The 20,997-nt window shown below is 37.3% G+C and overlaps 1 long non-coding RNA gene across 3 annotated transcripts in view; it reads left to right on the forward strand.

Moving 5' to 3' along the window:
* Positions 1–1,897: 1,897 nt before the first annotated feature.
* Positions 1,898–20,997, forward strand: part of LOC121039738 (uncharacterized) — a 77,702-nt gene continuing 58,602 nt past the window's right edge. For 2 of the 3 annotated variants that reach the window (XR_005794961.1, XR_005794962.1), the window contains exons 1-2: positions 2,869–2,980; positions 5,434–5,621. This is a non-coding gene — a long non-coding RNA (uncharacterized LOC121039738). Of the gene's footprint in view, positions 2,039–2,868; positions 2,981–5,433; positions 5,622–20,997 lie in introns of those variants that run through there. The other variant, XR_005794963.1, reaches the window with a different exon arrangement.

Raw genomic sequence — 20,997 nt, forward strand, 5'->3', positions numbered from 1 at the left:
CTGCTGGACTTTATACTCTGCTCTCCATGCTGTGAATAAACTTTGACTAGCTCTGTTTTTTTTTCGTTTTTCTCCCCCCATCACTCCCTAAAGATGCAAAGTCTCAGGAGTAGCCCCTTAGCCAAGGTCAGCTCTCTTGCTCATGTCCTGGCTAACCTGGACCGTCTCTTTTTCTTTCCATAGCAGGAGCCGAGGCCTTGCTTCCTTTCCCGTGTGGTGATCCATTTCCGGGAAGGCAAAAACAGCAGACCTTGGCTGGATCAGGCTTGGGACAAAATGACAATCTGGCGAATTCTTTACTCTTGTCAGTCTGAGGCTGATGGGTGAAGCTCCATGGCGTGGAGGGAGACTCAGGAACTACTTCTTGGGCAGAACCAGACGACGAGGGGTTTACGTGCCAACGTTTGCTGCTGGGCGACACAGCGCACCCGCTGCTCTGAAGGCTGAGGCTCCAAGTTTTCCAGAGGGTCTGATGAGCCTGTGGTTATGACACTAGTACCCGCAGCCCGGAAACCACGGTCCTGGGGAGCTACATTTGTACTCTGCTCCTGGGCTTGCTCCATCTCCTACCGCCCTGCTCCCGGAATGAAGATGCAGGCCAGCCGATGGGTGCCATGTCTGCTCTCGCACTATCTGGGAGTCTCAAGGGGGTACTTGGTTAGAAAGACAGATTATATATATACATATATATATATACACATATATATACGTATATATATGTGTATATATATATGTATATATATGTGTGTATATATATTTATTTATATATTTATATATAATATAATATATTATATATAATTATATTATAATATAATTATATTATATATAATATATTGTATTATAATATATTATATTATAATATATTATATTATAATTATATAATTATATTATATATAATATATTATATTATATATAATATATATATAATCTATGCCTCTGTATAAAGGTTTCAAACTGACTTGATCTTACTTAAAGAAATAATATGACATAGGGTGCCTGGGTGGCTCAGTTGGTTAAGTGTCTGACTTCGGCTCAGGTCATGATCTAGTGGTTGGTGAGTTTGAACCCCACGTTGGCCTCTGGGCTGACAGGTCAGAGCCTGGAGCCTGCTGTGGATTCTGTGTCTCCCTCTCTCTCTGTCCTTCTCCCGCTCGCACCCTGTCTCTCTCTCTCTCTCTCTCTCTCTCTCTCTCTCTCTCTCAAAAATAAATAAACATTTAAAAAAGAGGAGATAATGTGACATAATGTCAAGCATCGTTTTGTGTATGACTAATCCCACTCTATTATGCCGACTTCTTTAGTTCTGATCCCCAATGTTTCAACGATATCTTCTAGTGTTTGTTTTAAGCTTTGAAATTCCATGGATGTCCTTATGAAGTTATTATGAATACTTTATAGATAGTATCCATATAGTCACTTACTTATTTAACAAATAAGTAAGCACATGCAGGATTCTAGGTGCTGAGTATACAATTAATGAATAAGACTTCATTCCCATTCTCAAGTAGCATACAATCTTGTGAGGCAAGTATACATGTAAACAATGTAGTACAGTTTATGAAGCATGGTATATGCATCTACACAGGGTGTCCTGGGGGCAGAGTAGCAGGGCATCCAACTCTTCAGTGGGCAAGGGAGAAAGTGTTGTCATTGGAAGTTTTTCAGACAAGTTGACAGTTGACCTGAAAACAGAAGCAGGGCACCTGGGTGACTCAGTCAGTTAAGCATCTGACTTCAGCTCAAGTCATGATCCTATAGTTCATGAGTTCAAGTTCCATATCGGGTGAGTACGAGCCCCACTTCTCTCTCTGCCCCTTGTGGGATTCTTTCTCTCTTTCTCCCTCTCTCTGCTCTTTGCTCACTTGTGCCCTTTTTCTCTCTCTCCTCTCCAAAAAAAAAAAAAAAAAAGAAAGAAAGAAAAAAGAGAGAGAGGAAAGGAAATATTTTTTTTAAATAAGAGAAGCATGAAAATGGCAACTTAGTATTTGGAAAAAATATGTGCAGAAGAATAGAGACCCAAGGGAGCCTGGTATAACGGGTAAGTGGAAGGTAATTTGCTTATGACTGGTATACAGTTAGTTTTGACTTTATCATTGATGATGTAGAAGTTGTGGTATGGAAGCAAAATGACCAGATTTGAGAGTTAGGCACATCACTTCGGTGGCAATCACTGTGGAAGATGATTGAGAGAAAGTGGCACTTATGTATATGTAGGTGCATAGATGTGTGTGCGTGTGTATATGTGTGTATAAATGGAAATGTCTAGGAAAAAGCTATACCCAGAAGGGAATGTGAGTAAGACTGGCTAGGTGAGAAGAGGGAGTAAATCTGTAAATGGACAGCTATACGTGAGTACTAATTTTGAATTAGGTAAAAGGCTCTTGTGCTTATACAAATTCACATGGCATGTGCATTTCCTCACTTAGGGCGCTGTTTGCAAGCTTAAAGCCTCTAGCATTTCTAATATGTGTACACAGATGCCACCTGCATAGAATGTTTGTTGGTTCACACACAAAAATACAGTGCTGATCTCAGAGCCATCTGTCATATGCTTGGCTAGATGGTGTTACAAAATTTGCAGATCTTTGAGGCAGCTCACAAGTGAGATGCTGAAATAATATAGAATCATATTTCAAGATTGGGGAGGACTTAGAACTATTTGATTCTTCCAGTTAATGGAATTATTTATTTTTAAACCTTACTTGTTGTTGAGTCCATGATCAAAGACACAGTATAAGAAAAGTAGGGAACTAGTCCTTCTGGCTTCCTTTCCTGCTTCCCTCTATCTTTTTGTTGTATGTTTCTATCTACCAGGCTCTGTGCTACATGATGATCCCATCAGGAAGCCCATCAGGAAGCCCATCAGGAAGGCTAAGACCTGGATCCCAACCTCATGGAACTCAATTTCTCTGAGAGAAAGTAGATAGGACAAGAAGTAAATATAATGCAATTTAATAATATGATAACAGCATGACAAAAAGTAAGTAGAATGGAATATAATAAGTACTATGTTAATAGTATGAGCCAAGATTTGGGAGAACAGAGAAATGAACATTTAATTATTGTTGCCCAGCAGGATTGTGGGAGTCTTTATAGAGGATATGACACCTGACCAGGTTGTTGAAGGAGGAACAAGATTTTGCTTTGTTAGATCAGCAGGGAATTGCAAACCTGAGACAGACCACATTCCCTTGCCTTTCAATAAGAGCCTACTGAGTCTGTGTTCAATGTCTCAAGAACTTGAGGACATAGGTTAATGCTGAAATAGCAGACTAATTAAATTCTAAAATTGGATTAAAAACTTGTACTCAAGTCTGGGTATGATGATGATATGGGGAAGGAAAAGAGAAATAGTATTTGTTGATTGCTACTATTCTAAGTGCTTAATATTGCTGATCTCAATCTAACAATCAGTGAAGTAGGTATTAATACTTATTCATTTTTAAAGATAAGAAAAATTATCAAGGCTACTCAGCAGTAATAGCCAATATTTGGACTTGGATCGTTCTGACTGAAAAAGCCAACATAATTTTCTCTGCACCCTGTTCCCTCTATGCACCTTCCTTGAATATGTGCATACATATATACACAAATACGTAACATTATAAACAAACAAAAATACATACATACGTAAGTCCACATCCATGTATATATTCTTTATGTTCTTTACCATATTATGAATCTATGTTGCTGGAATACTTTTTTCCCCTAACTCAAATGATTCGGAAATAAAATATAAATACTTTATTAGGGAATAACTTAGGGGTTGTATGTGAATGGACATTACCAAGCCTAATTCTGGTTTGAACCATGCTCTTTTGTCTGATTTTGGTACAAAATATTAGTAGGACAGTCTGTACTTGTGGCAAGACTCAGCCTATCACCAACTCCTTTTATTGAGAGGCTTTCAACACATAGCTGCCTTACTGTTTACTAACACTTACAAGTGTTAAAATCTTTCATGTCAACAGTTTGGGGATCTGGCTGTTGAGTCAATGGGGGCATTTTGTTGACTTCATAGGGTTTTTACAAAGGAGATCAAAGGGATGCATTATGTTTCAATACATAACTTTATAGGACAGATGGAATCCACCTTGAAAGACCTATGACACTTAAAGCCAGATTACCGAAAGTTTCAGACACTAAAACCTATTAGCTTCCTCGAAACTTATCCTCACAGTCGGCACATTTCAGCTTCATTTATAGGTAGTGGACAATCCAGCTTGAGTTTTAAGTACCGCCAAAGTTCAAGCACGGGTTAGGAGGATGGCCACGGAGGGGTGGTTTGTTCTGGAGACGTTCTGGTCTCGTATGTGCACTTGCTCTCTTGAATGGTAATTATACGTAAATGACTAAGTCACTTCATTTGAATAGAAACATTACCCAGTCACAACTTTTGGGAAGAATTCCAGAGCTTGATATTTGGCTAGGTGGTAGCTTCACAAATCTGTTCTCTCTCTCTTAAGAAAAGAGCACGAAAGAAAGTTGTTTTTCATCTTCCAGAAACTCCAAAGAGATTCTGCTCCTGTCCACATCTGTCATCAGAAATGCACACAAACTTTTAGCTTCCCCCCTCTAGCCTTGAAACAAATTGCAGTGTTAGAAATGACGGTGGTGTACCTGAATATCCCTATTTTTTTATCGATGAAAAAAAAAGAATTCTGTGCATCCAAATCATTATTAAAGCTCCTCAAAAATCTTGTTTTGTGAAATCCTTTTAGATACATAGGGTAATTTGAAATAATTATTTTATAAATTAAAACGCTTTAAAGACGTCTTATTGTTTGGTGACATAGACATTTAACCCAGTGTTTGAAAAACATTTTTAGATGTAATTAAGTCCCAATTGCTTTAACATATACAAAGTCCTAATACTTTATTATCTTTTACACATACTGCTATTTTAAGTGGTATTGCAAGTGAAATCTTTCAGATTTTCTATAATGTGATACTTTGAGTTACACAATTGTTAGAATTTTTATTTTTCTCTTACTTTAAGCAGCTTGGTTAAACATTTCCCAAACAGGTTCTGTACCTGTTCATTTCTTAGTGACTCATCCATTTATCACCTCAAGGTTTCAAAAGAGTAGATTAAAGCAATTGTATACTATTTTTAAAATGATACGAATACATACGACATTAAATTAAGTATGCAAATAAGTGTTTAAAGACTATAAACTACATACGTGTCTGGTATTCATAAGATAACTGTTTTTCAAAATTCTTTTTCCAGAAATATACATAGGCTGTATTTATGCTTGATACCTTTTCTAGTAATAACGTAAAAATTAGCTACCATACCTGCTACCGAATGTCATACATTTAGAATCCTTTAAATAATAATTTATCTTCTTTTGGTGTTTTTAGAAATTTGCCTTCCCCTCCCCCCATTTTTGTTTAGGAGCAAACTAAACTTTTTTTTTTTTCTATTAGTGTATAGTTTCCTTCCAAGCATGTTGCCAGATAAACCCTATGACTCGGCACATAAACCTCCGAATACGCAGAAGTTTTGTTCGCCTGTTCTTCTGCGCATCACCCTTTGAAGAGTGTGTTTTTCCACTGCTGTCCTGTGGGGACCCATCAGGAGCAGAAGAGGTGAAAGGCATCCGCCCATCCGACAGGTGTGTAGGCCAAAGTCTCCGTCTCCCTTTGTTGGCGGCTCTGAAATGCAGGTGTTGAACACCAGTATCATCATTCCGTTTGATAGTTCGGCTTTTGTGTGTGTCAGGTGGGGACATTTACACTAAATCTGAAGGGGAAAACCTCTCATGACTTTGTTGTCTAGTCTGAGAAGCATAAAACAGATTTTTTTTTTGACTGGTTTTAAAGCTGAAAAGATTGGTGTGGCTTTACCTGTCAAGCTTCTAGGTAGAAGTCTTGTTTTAACTTGACCATAAAACAGATCCAATTTATTCCTTATAAAAAAAAATAAACATTAAACGGTTCTAAGTGGAACACTAGATATTTCCAGGATTTAACCAAGAGATCTCGGGTGAAGTGAATGCTTTGCCTGATTGGAAAAGACACCACCTTTTAAGACACTTGTATTTGTCTAGATCCTTTGGGTTTAAATTATAATTGTACTTTGTTTTTTATCACACTATCTGTCACCTTAAATTGAGATGTATGTAGCACCAGGTCAGAGGCACTCAAGAAAGTCTCCCTTTAAAATGCCAAAATTATCTCTAGTATCTCTTGGGCTCCCTGGATCCTATCCAGCTGTCACTTCTGCTCCATGATTCATTCTTACAACATTAACCAGCTGCTGATTTAAAAATCTATTGTTGCTGGAGTTCACGGCAGGAGTTTTGGTTCTTTCTGAAATAGGCTGAACAATAGAAGAATGATTTTACACTCTTTCTACAAAAATATGTTATTGTCATTCTGATTCTTCAATCCTGGTGGAAAAGGACGTCTATTATGCTTTGAATTCTTTTCAGGTCTGAGCATGTCTAAGATGGAAAAATGATTCATGTGTTTGCATCTCATGGAAAAGTACCAGGGCTCCAGAGTATCAACATGTGACAACATGCATTTCCCTAAATATCTTAGTATCACATGTTCCTTTTTTATCTGTTAACATTTCTCTTTCACCCAAGAGGCCACATCGCTCAACAAACGTCAATAATTTGGTAAACTAGACAGCTTTTGTTCTTCCAATTAACTCAATTCATTTATCTTTTAAATCACGGAAATTGGTAGTAAAGTGAAGCCATTTTATTCAAGGACTTAAAAATATCCTTTAAATGTTATTAGTGTTAAGCCTCACTTATGATACAAATTAAATATTGAGTACTGTAATAAAAAATTTAATGTAAAGATTGAATAACTACGTAGATTATAATATTGATAAGAGCTACGATTTATTTTGGGTCCTACTCTGTGTCAAGTGACCCCTTTAATCTTTCTACCAAGAATTATTCCAAGTAAGAAAGAGCTGAGAATAGGAAAATTTAAGTAACTTTCAGTCACTCAGCTAATTCAAACCCAGCCCCATCTGATTCTCAGCTTCTCTTATCAGGTGGTAGGTACTTGCTTCTCGGTGAAGTAGGAAAATAACACTGTGAAAAAGAAGGAATTAGGGACACCTGGGTGGCTCAGTCGGTTCAGCGTCCAATTCTTGATTTCATCTCAGGTCATGATCTCACGGTTCATGAAACGTGACAGAATGGAGTCTGCTTGGGATTCTCTCTCTCCCTCTGCCCCTCCCCCACTCATTCTGTCTCTCTCTTACTCTCTCGGCTCCCTTCCCACTCACTTCTGTCTGTCTCTCTCTCAAAATAAATAAACATTAAAAAATAAATAAAAAGAGAGAATTATGTAATAGGGTGTTAGAACGAATTGCATTTGCAGGTTAGAGTACATTCATTAACAAAATCTGCATTAGATTGCCTTACCAAAAGATTTCTAATACACACACGTGCGCGCACACACACACACACACACACTTGCTTTAAGAGTTTATATAGGAAAACTGAATTGGTGATAGTGTAGTGCCCACTTCCAATGTGCTTGACATGGATGGTTTCTTCCGATTGTGATAACAACCCTAGGAGGTAAATTATGATTCCCATTTTACACAGATGAATACAATGAAGGCTCCTAATTTAACAAGCAAGTGGGAAAGCCGGGATTTGAACTTAAGCCTCTTTTAACTCTACGAGCTAGAGCTAGGCTGCACTGCAAGCTAGTCTCACTCTGTAGGTCAGCGTTTACTACACAAATGTGAATGTGAAAGATTCACAGCGTTCGAGGTTAAATTAGAAAAAAAAAATTAATATTTATTTATTTTTGAGAGAGAGAGTGTGAGTGGGGAAAGGGCAGAGAGAGAGGGAGACAGAATCTGAAGCAGGCTTCAGACTCCAAGCTGTCAGCACAGGGCCTGACATGGGGCTCAAACCCAAGAACTGCGAGATCACGACCTGAGCCGAAGTTGGACGCTTAACCGACTGAGCCACCCAGACGCCCCTGAGGTTAAATTTATACTGAGTCCAAGGTATATTTACAAACGTTTTATGCATTTGTTTAATTAAATCTAGTATGAATGTGTGTGCATATGGATGTGTGATTTGACACTGTCCCCCCAAATTAGTAGGGGAAAAAAATCCCAGCAGTTAATGAGGGATTCTAGTCCAGTTTTTGAAGTTTTACTGTATCTTGAACTTACCACTGAAAGAAGAGGATACTGGGAAAAGAAGAGCCAGGAAGCTGGGCCCTTCCTTCTTAGACGCCCCTGCTGCCTGATTGTGCCCCTCAGCTTTGGTGAGAGCGCTTGCACAGATCTGCTCACAATTTGGACGACAAACTGTTGTTCTTCATGTTCTCTGTGGTAATGTTGCTGCGTGCGGTGCTTACGAATTTTGTGGTTATTTTGTTTTTACTGTTCTTCTAAGCATTTTTCCTCGGCCTTTGTAGTGTATCAGAAGAATGCAGAGAAATGAAACCTATTTTGTGTGTTCAAATGAGTGAACAATCACAAACTGATGAGCCCCTCTGTGCTTACACACTGGAGGCTCAGCAGGTGTGTGGTTGCTACTTTTAATTCAATATTGCACTTCCTCCTCATCAGAACTTACTTTATATCCTGAATGATTTTTCCATTTGGTTTTTGTATTCTTCCCAGTATGATTAGCAGCTCTGTAATTAACATAAACGATACAAGGACTAGATTCACTCCAGGCAAGACGAAGTGTAACTTCTAAATCCAGGTCTGTTAAGCACTTGTTTCTAACCTTAAAAATTTTCTTTTGCAGACCCAGCTTGTTATATGTAGCTAGGTTTCAATCTTCCTTATTATAGAGTTCATATCCAACCTCATATTAATGAATTTAATATGATTAAAATATAGTAGTAAGGCTCCAGTACATGCTGCTAGAATAATGGCTTAATTAAGCCTAATGTGCTTGCGTTTATAAACCCATAAACATGTTGCCCCACCTGAATCTGTAATATTTTTATATAATTAAAAACATATAATATGTAGGCACCTGGGAGGCTTAGTTAGTTAAGTGGTTGACTTTTTTTTAATGCTCATTTATTTTTGAGAGAGAGAGAGAGAGAGAGAGAGAGAGAGAGAGAGAGATAGGCAGAGAGAGAGAGAGAAACATAAAATCCAAAGCCGGCTCCGGGCTCTGTGCTGACAGAGCCCGATGTGGGGCTCGAACTCACAGACCACAAGATCGTGACCTGAGCCCAAATTGGATGCTCCACCGACTGAACTACCCAGGCAAAGTGGTTGACTTCTGGGTTTGGCTCAGGTCATGATTTCCTGGCTGGTGAGTTCGAACCCTGCATCCAGCTCTGCACTCACGGCATGGAGCCTGCTTGGGATTCTGTCTCTTCTTCTCCTCTCTGTGTCCCTCCCGTACTGGTGCTGTCTCTCTTTTTCTCAAAATAAGTAAAAATAAACTTAAAAAAATATGATTTGTTTTTTTCACATGCGAGTAAACCTTAAGAAAATGATATACTGATAAGTTTCTGGAAATTAGTTCAATTTTTAAGATAATTTTCTTTTCTCTTGGAAATACCATCGTTGGTTGTTTTCTCAGTTGTTCCGGGATACTTTGAAGTAAAGGCAGCCTGTCAAACCAAAGTATGGTGTTTTATATTAAATAAGTTATTGTATAAGATTATATATAAAACAGAAATGCCTTTGGGTACTGTGTAACTGTTGTGAAAGAGTCGGGTAGATGTACCCAACAGATCATATTTTTAATATTTATAATTGCTTTATGTGACTCAAGATCCAGAAAGTTTATAATTTTTTTAATGTTTATTTATTTTTGAGAGAGACAGAGAGAACGAGCAGGGGAGGGGCAGAGAGAGAGAGAGAGAGAGAGAGAGAGAGAATATCCCAAGCAGGCCCCATGCTGTTCACACAGAACCTGACGTGGGGCTCAAACTCATTAACTGTGAGATCATGACCTGAGCCAAAATCAAGAGTTGGACGTGTAACTGACTGAGCCACTCACAAGCCCCAAGATCCAAATAAGTTTAATACATTGTGATTAATAAAAGCTCTTGAGGATCTCCTAATCTCAGATTCCTCTTCCATTCTTTGCAATTTATTTTCTCTAGTTTTTTTTTTTTTTAATTTTTTTTTCAACGTTTATTTATTTTTGGGACAGAGAGAGACAGAGCATGAACGGGGGAGGGGCAGAGAGAGAGGGAGACATAGAATCGGAAACAGGCTCCAGGCTCTGAGCCATCAGCCCAGAGCCCGACGCGGGGCTCGAACTCATGGACCGCGAGATCGTGACCTGGCTGAAGTCGGACGCTTAACCGACTGCGCCACCCAGGCGCCCCTATTTTCTCTAGTTTTATTGAGATATTATTGACATAATACATTCCGTAAGATGCACAGTATGTTGATTTGATACACTTACATGTTGCAGAATGATTGCTCTCATAGCTTTGGCTGACGCTTCCATCACCACACATTATTATCATGTCTCTTTTGTGGTGAGAACATTTGAGAGCTCTTGTAGCAACGACTATTATCACCATGGTGTGTACATTACACCCCCAGAATTGACTGATCCTGTAACTGGAAGTTAGTGCTTTTTGGCCAATGTCTCCCCATTTCCAGGTCATATCAACTATCATATTTTACTAGGTAGCCATCTTCTTTACTTCCACTGAGAAGTGAGGTCTAATTTTTCTTGAAATAAGCTGTTTTCATCCATCTGTTATCTTTTCACTTTTGAAAGGGAAATTTGGATATGAGATATTTTATGTTTTGTTCTCCTTAATCTGTGACATAAAGCAAATAGCACAAGTCCCATGACGAAAGTCAGCTGACTTAATTTCACGGTAAGGAACACCGAGGAACATGTGACTTCGTACTAGAGTATGACCTTGGCCATGCAGCTTCAGCTGATGGTTGCTATCCAGGCATATCCCCAACTCTTTTAATAAAAGCCAGAAATTCACATTTTTAATGTGAAAACTTCTAATTTTAGAAGATTGATAGTGAGTGAAAAAACACCATGTTTGCTAGAATGACTCAAACAAAGCTCACTGCCAACAGGCCTCCAGTTTGTGGGAACTAGTTTTCTCTGCATACAGTTCGCTCAGAGAAATGGTAGATTGCCAGTCAACCCAAGATACGGTATTTCTTCCTCTCCAAATGTTCCCCTTTCTTAGCTTTACTAATGACATTTTTGTTGTTCTTTTAATATAAATATTAGTACCCAAGCATTCAGGGTAGCTATCGTGGAGGTCTGTGGTGGGCCAAAAACTTTAGAACTGATGTAGCCCACTTCCCTCATTTCACAAGTGAGAAAATGGGACAGGAGGGTTTTGTCTTTTTATCTCCTTTGTTTTATGATTTGGCCAGTAACATTCTTTGCGGGGGATTTTCCCCACAAAGTCAATTTCGGTTTAGTTCACTGGACTTACACTGTGGTATTCTCAGAATATAGTTTCTGAAAAAAAATTAAATCTAGTTTACTTTCTAAGAGTTCCTGTTGCATTGTCCACTTTGTCCTTTAGTATCCCATGTGTGAGAAACCTCAGTAGAGAAACTTCGACTGAATCTCAGTGTAAGGATAAACATTGCTTCTTGGAGGCAATCAGGATGTCCAGTCTTACGATCGGTTTGGATACTGGAGTCTGTGTTTCCTCTGTATTTTGACCTCTGTTGACCCTTAGGGAAGTCAGGGCCGAATTAGCAATTGACGTTTAGCAACTGACTTTAGGACTTCAAGGCCTGCTTTTATGTGCTTACAATTTTTCACGGTCTTTTTACTGGGAGAGTCTCTTTCTCTCTGATTATATATATTTTATTATTTTGTATTATATATATTTTTATAAGTCATATAAAATATTTTGTAGAAATACTTGGAATATAAATAAATATGTAAACTTACATTTATATATGCAGGCGTATGCATATACACATTTGTACGAAGTCACATATTCGGAGCAGGTGGTATGCTATTATGTTCTTTATGGACAGTCATCCACTAGCTTTAGTAATTATCGCTTTTCAAAATTAATAACCCACAATAAGCACCCAATCTATTTTTTAATGAATTGATTTCTCTAACATGTGTATCATGCAAAGGGTGAATGATCAACCAAACAATTTCTCATTATTAAGGGCAGGATGCTATTTTTCAGGATGCCATATGAAAGTGCCTCTAGAATGGCTATCCCCTTTGTACTTAGGTTTTTTAAATTCATCAGCTTTGCCAACCTTGGATTACAGGGTTTCTAGGGTAGGGACAATGTTGCTTTAGTATACATGATACATTGTGTAACACTGTTTCTTACAGATGCTTTCTAAAAGCCTTCAGTGATGGGAGCAGCTGGATAATTTCCTTTTTTATTCACATTTATTTATTTTTGAAAGACAGCGAGACAGAGTGCAAGTGGGGGAGGGGCAGAGAGGAGGGACACAGAATCCGAAGCAGGCTCCAGGCTCTGAGATGTCGGCACACAGCCCGACGCGGGGCTCAAACTCATGGACCGTGAGGTCATGACCTGAGCTGAAGTGTGACGCTTAACCGACTGAGCTACCCAGGCACCCCACGATAATTTTCATTTTTATGGGAGAGTGTTGTAGCTCTTCTTTTCTTTTTTTTTTTTTTTTAATTTTTTTCAACGTTTTATTTATTTTTGGGACAGAGAGAGACAGAGCATGAACGGGGGAGGGTCAGAGAGAGAGGGAGACTCAGAATCGGAAACAGGCTCCAGGCTCTGAGCCATCAGCCCAGAGCCTGATGCGGGGCTCGAACTCATGGACCGCGAGATCGTGACCTGGCTGAAGTCGGACGCTTAACCGACTGCGCCACCCAGGCGCCCCATCTCTTATTTTCAAAAGAAATGGAAATAACTCAAAACATGATTCAAAATCTGCCTTGTTCCAGGTACTTGGTGTATTTTCTCACTGCATTTATCAATATTCTCACAAAATAGGTTATTACCCTCCTTCTGATTGGCTAGAAAACTAAATCTCTGACCTGCCTTAGGTCACGTAATAAGCAGCGACTCCCCAGCTGGCCATCAAATTCCATCCATCCACCTTTGTATGGCACTGGTTTTTGGGAAGAGTAATTTAGGGGATTTCTCTGACTCAGTTTTATGCTCAGCTCTCACCTGCCCACCTGTGCAATGTGTCTTTAATGTTCAGATAAAGAAAAGATTTGGTAGGGATGGAAGTCAATGTTCACATAGGTCCAACGATAGTGTGATTAGAGGTACTTACACATCTGTCTCAGCCGAACCCGTGTAACAAAAATATTTAATTTAGAATAAGCATGATTCAGAATAATTCTATCTTCCTTATAAGTGTTTAATTCAACTCCCAAGTGCCCCCGGTTTGATTAATAATCTTGAGTATGAAACATTTAAATTTCTAATTAGTTAAATATAAAAGTTAGAGGAGTTATCTTTGCCTTAATCATGCCCCAAGCTAGGCTCCCACCCTTTCTCCTAGGACTTGTGACTTACTAATAGTAAAAAAGTCTTTGCTATCTATTCTATATTTTGATCTCTTTATATTACTTATGGCAGATAATTCTATTGGAATGATTAGGACTTAGCTTGGAGCTAAACAGTCATTCTTATCTAATTAGTTTAATATCTTAAATAATGCTAATGTAATTTTAGGCCAATTGGATTGATTTTCTACTAGATTCCTGAGTGACAAATGGCTGACCCAGAGACATGGGCACATAGTTTTGCATTATAAATTCCTGAAAGATGGGGACTTTGCTGGCTATCCATTTTTTTTCTATTGTGATTAATGCCATGATAAATAATTTCAGTTTCAACTAAATAATTTCATTAGCTAAAACAATATCAGAGGAAAAAATAATTTCGGTTCCCTTTTATTTCTTCTTCCTTTTTTTCTTTTTTCTTTTTTCGGATTGTGAAAATTTTCAATAGGCATGTGTTACTTAATCTATCAAGAAAAAACCGTGGAACTATTATCATTTTAAATAAGTAAAAAGGAAGCAGTGATACTGTAGGCTATGTGTTTGTGGATCAAGCAGCAGATTGAACTAATGCCTCAGGGAAAAAAAGCATTTTGTTGTTGTTGTTGTTGTTGTTGTTGTTGTTGTTGTTGTTGTATAGATTAGAATGCATTTACAAAAAAGCAGCCTGAATAAACAACATTTGGCACACTAAGAGTTGAGCTTGTACTAAGATTCGAGTTTTCATATTTTGCCTTTAGAGGAGAACTATAGACTCAAATTCTAGTGACAATATTATTTATATTGTGTGGGGTGAAAAGATTTTGTGAGTTTTGGTTATCACCATTCGAAATTCTCTAAGTTAGTTGAGACAGAAAGTGCAAGAATAACTTCGGCTGTGGAATAAAAGCTGAACTCAATCCTAACAGGGGTGTTTTTGGTGTTTTCAACCTCAGGACTCAATACAAAGTGATTATATGATACGAATTTGAAATGAGGAAAATTCGGGCTCGTCACCTTTGGGCTTTATCTAAAAAACAAGCTAATAAAAAGCCCAACCCTGTCCCTTACCATCAGTAGTTTTCAAAAACATATTTTGATATTTATTAGTTCACCTTCAAAATAGATACAGATGAATCTGGAGAAGAGAAACCCCATTCAAACAAGTAAGGACACACAGGGATTTAAGGTGATATCTCTAATGAAATACAGAGCTTCAGTACTGTGAGAAAATTAAGACTTGGGCCAAGAATCAAAGAGTTGCTGAAGAGTGTTCAGAAGGCGTTTTTATAGTCTGGGATCAAGGGGGTTTCATCTGCTGAAGTGTCGACGACCAGTAATGGTCTGTTAATCCATGAGGAGCTTTTATATTGTTTTCTTTGCAGTTGCTGAGACTGTTAACGCTTAAGAGTAAGAGGTTGCAGGCTGGAAGTCAGATGAGCTCCAGAGGGAAGATGTCCCACCTTAATTCAGTGCCATTCGATGCAGGAGGGCACGGAATGCTTTTAGGGTTCCCTTCGAGGTTAAAGAGGTCAACTACTCTCAGTTGCTTCATTGACATTTAAGGGACAAAAAAAATTAGAGAAAGAAAGAAAGAAAAAGATACAGAAGGATAGTGAGCTATTCAGGTTTCTGAATCAAGAGTAATGGTTGCACTTAATTTTTTTTTTTTTTTTTTGGATACATGGCATTTGATTCTTCCATGCTGAAGTGACCTAGTGGCCAGTATAAATTTGGTATACATTTGCATATCATTTAATTTGAATGTTTATGAAGAAACTTTAGGGTCTTCATAGTAAATATTGACGTTTTAATACTGGAATTTAGTCTTAATTAAAAAAAGAAGGTGATTAAAAGCTGCTTGTTTTTATTTTGAATACAGCAGTACCACATCTTACCAGGGGGCTAACTTCTCAAGTTAGAGCATGCAAAAATCACATGGAATCAAAATTATGCTTGAAAAATTCTTACCTCTTCCACAAAGTACAGCATATCTGGTTTTCTGTAAACAGCCTGTACAATAATTATGTACATACTAAAATATAACATATAACAAAGAGCATATAAAGTATAATTTCACATTATATAACATTTCTCCATTGCATCTTTATTGTTGTTATTATTTTTGCCAAACGCATTGTTTCTGCAAGCTAAGTATGCATCTGAAGAAACACCAATTACATATCTGGTTAAGTGAAAGGAAGAAGCTCTTTGGTTTTCAAATGTCAGTGTAGTAAGAATAACCAAAAGATAAATGTTGCCTTGGCATATTTAATCAATAGCGAGATTCTGTTTATCTATTAAATCATCACCATTGGTCTCAGTATGGGAGAAGGGAAATGCTGAGTTCTCTAAAACCCCATCCCAAATGGCTTTGAAAGATGATTTCAGCAATTAGATCTATGAAGTAATTTAATGAAACATCCTCAATTTTATCCTCTCCTTTTTGTTAAAAATTTAGAAAACACCAAGTAAATCTCCCAATAAATGAACTACTGAGAATATTTAAAATTCTAGTTAAAGGCAAAGATACAAAATCTCTCTACTTTTCCTACTTTTTTCCATCATTGACTTATCTACAAACCTCTCCTACTTTAAAATGATCACCACTACCATAGGGGACATGATTTTTATTAGCTTAAAAAAAAAGTCCCCCCCCCCCCCCGCTTGTTATCTTTAGAATACCTCATGGTAGGAAGACAGGCTAAATTAAACAGAAGTACTTAATAATTTAAGAAAAATATTTTCATATTTTAGCTATTCCATAGTGAGTGTTATATGCTACCATGGCAACATCTTCCCCTCCATGGCTATTGTTTAGAAATCTAAATGATCGTGGCTGTTAGTTAAGAAAGTGGTGCTCAGATTTGACCAAGGTGAAAGGTGAAATTAGGCCAAGGTGAAGACAGTGGTGGCCTTGGGTCTGAGTGTGGCCTCCACACACAACGTACGATGTGCATCTCTGGAACGTGGTTATAAGGGTTAAAAGAAAGTAATCTTTGGAAGTTCTTTATACACCTTAAAGCACTTGAAATTCTATGATTTGAAGGCAGTATTGTATAGTGTAGAATAAGAGTGTTATTGCTGCAAAGTAGACCTTAAAACCCCAGCTCTTTAACAAATGGTGTTAGCTCTCCTGGTTTAGCTAATTTCATTAAACCCTAGATTGATAATCAGTAACAAGAACACAGTAACAGTATCTACCGGGTAAAGATGTGAAGATTAAATAAAATAATGCATGTAAAACTTACGGCTCAGTGCTTACCGCATGTTAGGTATGTAGTCAATGCCTGTTTTTAAAATTATAATTTGTTACAATTCTCAGGTTCTAAGGAAGTTTCATAGCACATATAAACAAAAAACATATTTTCTTAGTCTACAGAGTATCATAGTCTTTGAATAGTTTTACAAATAAAATGTAACATAATTTGAAAAACAATAACCGGGGCACCTGGGTGGCTCAGTTGGTTAAGCATCCAATTTTGGTTCAGGTCACGATTTCACGGTTTGTGAGGTCAAGCCGCACATTGGGCTCTATTCTGACAGCGTGGAGCTAGCTTAGGATTCTCTCTCTCCCTGTTTCTCTGCCCCTACCAGGCTCATGTGTGCACGCTCTCTCTCTCAAAATAAATAAATAAGATAAAGTTAAAAAAAACAACAATAATCAAATGACATATTCTTCATTAATTGTACTCTGTCCTCTTGAATTTTCTACCACCATCAGGTTCATCAGTTTCCAAAGACTCAGCAGCTGGCTGAAGGGATCTTTTAGAATTATCTGCTTTCTTCAGCCTAAATCCTTTTCTACGAGGAGATCCTTTCTGAGAGGAATGGGGCAGGGGTTGACTTCTTTACTTTGTTAACGTGTGTGTGTGTGTGTGTGTGTGTGTGTGTGTGTGTGTGTAGTAGACAGACATTGAAGATAACCCACCTTAATGTGAGATGAGTTGTAATAGCTCATATCTTAGTGAAGCCATCTGCCAGAAAGTAATGGTAGCAGACTTTGGTACATGAAGCAGTCTCCTACAATTAATCAGCAAATTCACGAATTGCCTCTCATTTGCATATCTTGAAAAATAATAATTTCAAAATCTGAGTTCCTAGTAAGATATGAAAGCAGTATGAAATCTAAACATATTAATGCAATTTAAATATAGTGTCATTTGTTAATTAGCCCAATCGTTGAACATGGATTAAGCAGCGCAGATCAAATAAACCAATACTTAGATCTCTCTCTTCACACCTTTATTTTCCATCTCTCTAATCTCCTCATGAATTTTACCAGTTAATCTTTGCTTAATATGTACATACTATACATTTCAGAATTCAAGGAAGTTTTGTTAGATACTGTAATAAATTTACCTATAAACATGTATGACTTCCAAGGCTTCTCCATGCTACTCACTTTTTATCTGGGTTTGTCCTCGGGTTTCTAGAATATATGTACTTGGCATTACCTAAGATTATGTAAGATTACAGACCTGTTTATTGCATCATAGGACCTAAAGGGAAACTTTCTCATGAAAAAGACTGAAGTGGATTATATTGACTTCTCAAGTATGTGGTCAGTTTTACTGTGATTATTATTGTTTCTTAAATGGTAGCTGGAAGAAAATAGGGGTAAGCCTATTGAGTTTCAACCCTTTGAGTTCTTTATTTTGTGTTTTTTTCACTTTTACAATTGGATCAAGGAGTGAAATTGATATATTTAATAATTAGTATTGATATAAATTAATATGTAGATCACAACTTTAAAATACATGCCCTTTTTCTCCAAATCTAATATAAAATGTAATACTGCTTACCAAGTGATTGAAGGTGAAGTGCAACACATCAAATTATTCAATAATTTTCAAAACACTTGAATCCAATTACTTGAAATGGCTGACTCATCTTGGAAACTGTTGATGAAATCTCTTCGTGTTATTTGACTGTTCCTAGCTAAATGATGCCCCTGAATCATGATCTGTCATGGAAACTGTCATGCAACAAGACAAAATGGCTACGTGGCCACACACTACCTCGCCTCAAGACTGGACTGTCTCCCAACAAGCTAGTTCCTTTCCTGGGAGGAGGGTCTACAAGTTAACTATTATTTGTCAGTAATCACATCCATCTTCCAATTCTTCCCAGTTAAATTGGTATTCAGTTGACTTCCAGCTTCTGTAAGCAGAGAATTTCTTTAACATCAGTGATATGTTAATGATGCCAATTTTTTTCTCAGCTTCTGCTGAATTTAGGGGAATTGTTAAAATTTTTTTTTGTTTTGTTTGTTTCAAGGTTTTAAAAGTTTATTCATTTATTTTTGGGAGAGAGAGAGAGCGAATGCACACACAAGTGGGAGAGGGACAGAGTGAGAGGGAGAGAGAATCCTAAGCAGGCTCTGTCAGCGTGGAGCCTAACTCGGGGCACGAACCCATGAGCTGTGAGATCATTAACTGAACCGAATCCAAGAGTCAGAGGCTTAACTGAATGAGCCATCTGGGTGCCCCTTGTTTTAAGCTTTTATTTAAATTCTAGTTAGTTAATGTACAGTATAATAATAATTTCAGGAGTAGAACAAGTGATTCATCACTTACATATAACACCCAGTGCTCATCACAACAAGTGCCCTCCTTAGTACCCATCACCTGTTTAACCCATCCTCCCCTCCAGCAACCCTCAGTTTGTTCTCTATAGTTAAGAGTCTATTTCTTGGTTTGTCTCTTTCTCTTTTTTTCCTTTTGCTCATTTTTTTTGTTTCTTAAATTCCACATATGAGTGATATCATGTGGTGTTTGTTTCTCTCCGACTTATTTTGCTTAGCATAATGCACTCTAGCTCTATCCACATCGTTTCAAATGGCAAGATTTCATTTTTTATGGCTGAGTAATATTCCATTGTGTATATGTGTGATTATATATATATGTATATATATATATATAATCACATATATATATATATTTATATATATATATTTATATATATATATATTTATATCTCACAGCTTCTTTATTCATTCACCAGTCAATAGACAGTTGAGAATTTGGGCTCTTTCCATTAAAATGATTTCCAATCATTTTAATTCTTTCTACAACAGACAAATATTAACTATCTCTATCATATACTAACTAACATAAATTATATATTGGAAGTCATATTTGCTTAAGTCAAACAATCCTTCAGCTTAGAAGAGAGGTATTGTAAATGGTATCATTGAACATGGTCATTTGCAGGCTTCCTGAGATTTTTTACCACAAAACCTCTGCCTCTATTTCCTCACCTGTAAAATACAAATGATGATATTAATCACAATCATCAAATGGGTTAATATATATTTAGAATGGTATTTTATAAAGATAATTTTATTTTTACTAATCAAATCAAAGCTGTTATGCACACAAGGGATGGGCATTTAGTGAGTTTTTTTTGTTTTGTTTTGTTTGTGTGTGTGTGGGTGGGTGGGTTTTTTTTTTTTTTGCTGGTGAAATGTTTAACTTTTATTCTGGTTGCAGTGGGAAGTAATCGGAGGTTTTTTTTTTTGTTTTTTTTTTTTTTAACTGATTGTACTTTTCAGAGCAGTTTTAGTTTAATAGCAAAATTGAGCAGAAGGTGCAGAAATTTCTTCTATACCCCCTGTCCCATAAATATATAGCCCCCCTGTTATCAACATCCTCCACCAGAATCACATATTTGTTACAATTAACCACCTGAGAGTGGTACATCGTTATCACCCAGAGTGAGTTTATGTTAGGGTTCACTTTGGGTGTTCATTCTGTGGATTTGGAGAAATATGTAATGACGTATACTCACTATTATACTATCGTACCAAGTAATTTCACTAAAAATCCTCTTCCTTGTCCCACCTATTCAACCCCCTTTTCCACCAATCTTGGCAGCCAGTGATCTTTTAGTGTTTCCATAGTTCTGCCTTTCCCAGAATGTCATATAGTTGGAATCACACAGCATGAAGCCATCTCAGATTACCTTCTTGCAACTTTGTAACATGCATGCACTTTGTAATATGCATTTAAGATTCCTCTGTGTCTTTGTATGGGTTGGTAGCTCATTTCTTTGTATCACTGTATAATATTCCATCGTATGGATGCATCACAATTTATTGTCATCCAAGAACATCTTGGTTGCCTCCAGATTTTGGCAATTATGACTAAAACTGCTACAAACATCTATGTGCAGGTTTTTGTGTGGACATGTCTTCACTTCCTTTCGGTAAATATGAAGGAGTGTGATTGCTGGATCATATGGTAAGAGTATGTTTAGTTTGATACGAAATGTCCACTTGTCTTCCAAAGTAGCTCTATCATCTTGTACCTGCCAGCAACGAGTGAGGTTTCCTTTTGTTGCACCCTTATCAGTATATGATGTCATTAGTATTGTGGATTTTGGCCATTCTACTAGGTGTGCAGTCGTATCTCATTTTAATTTCCATTTTCCTGACGATATACGATATTGAACATTTTTTAAAATGTTTATTTGCCACCCCTAACTCTTTGGTGAGGTGTCTGTTAAGGTGTCTTTTGTCCATTTTAAAATCAGGTTGTTTGTTTTCTTGTCTTTGGGTTTTAAGAATTCTTTG

The sequence above is a fragment of the Herpailurus yagouaroundi genome, unplaced genomic scaffold (assembly GCF_014898765.1).
Source record: "Herpailurus yagouaroundi ecotype Mexico unplaced genomic scaffold, PumYag 181, whole genome shotgun sequence".
NCBI lineage: Eukaryota > Metazoa > Chordata > Mammalia > Carnivora > Felidae > Herpailurus > Herpailurus yagouaroundi.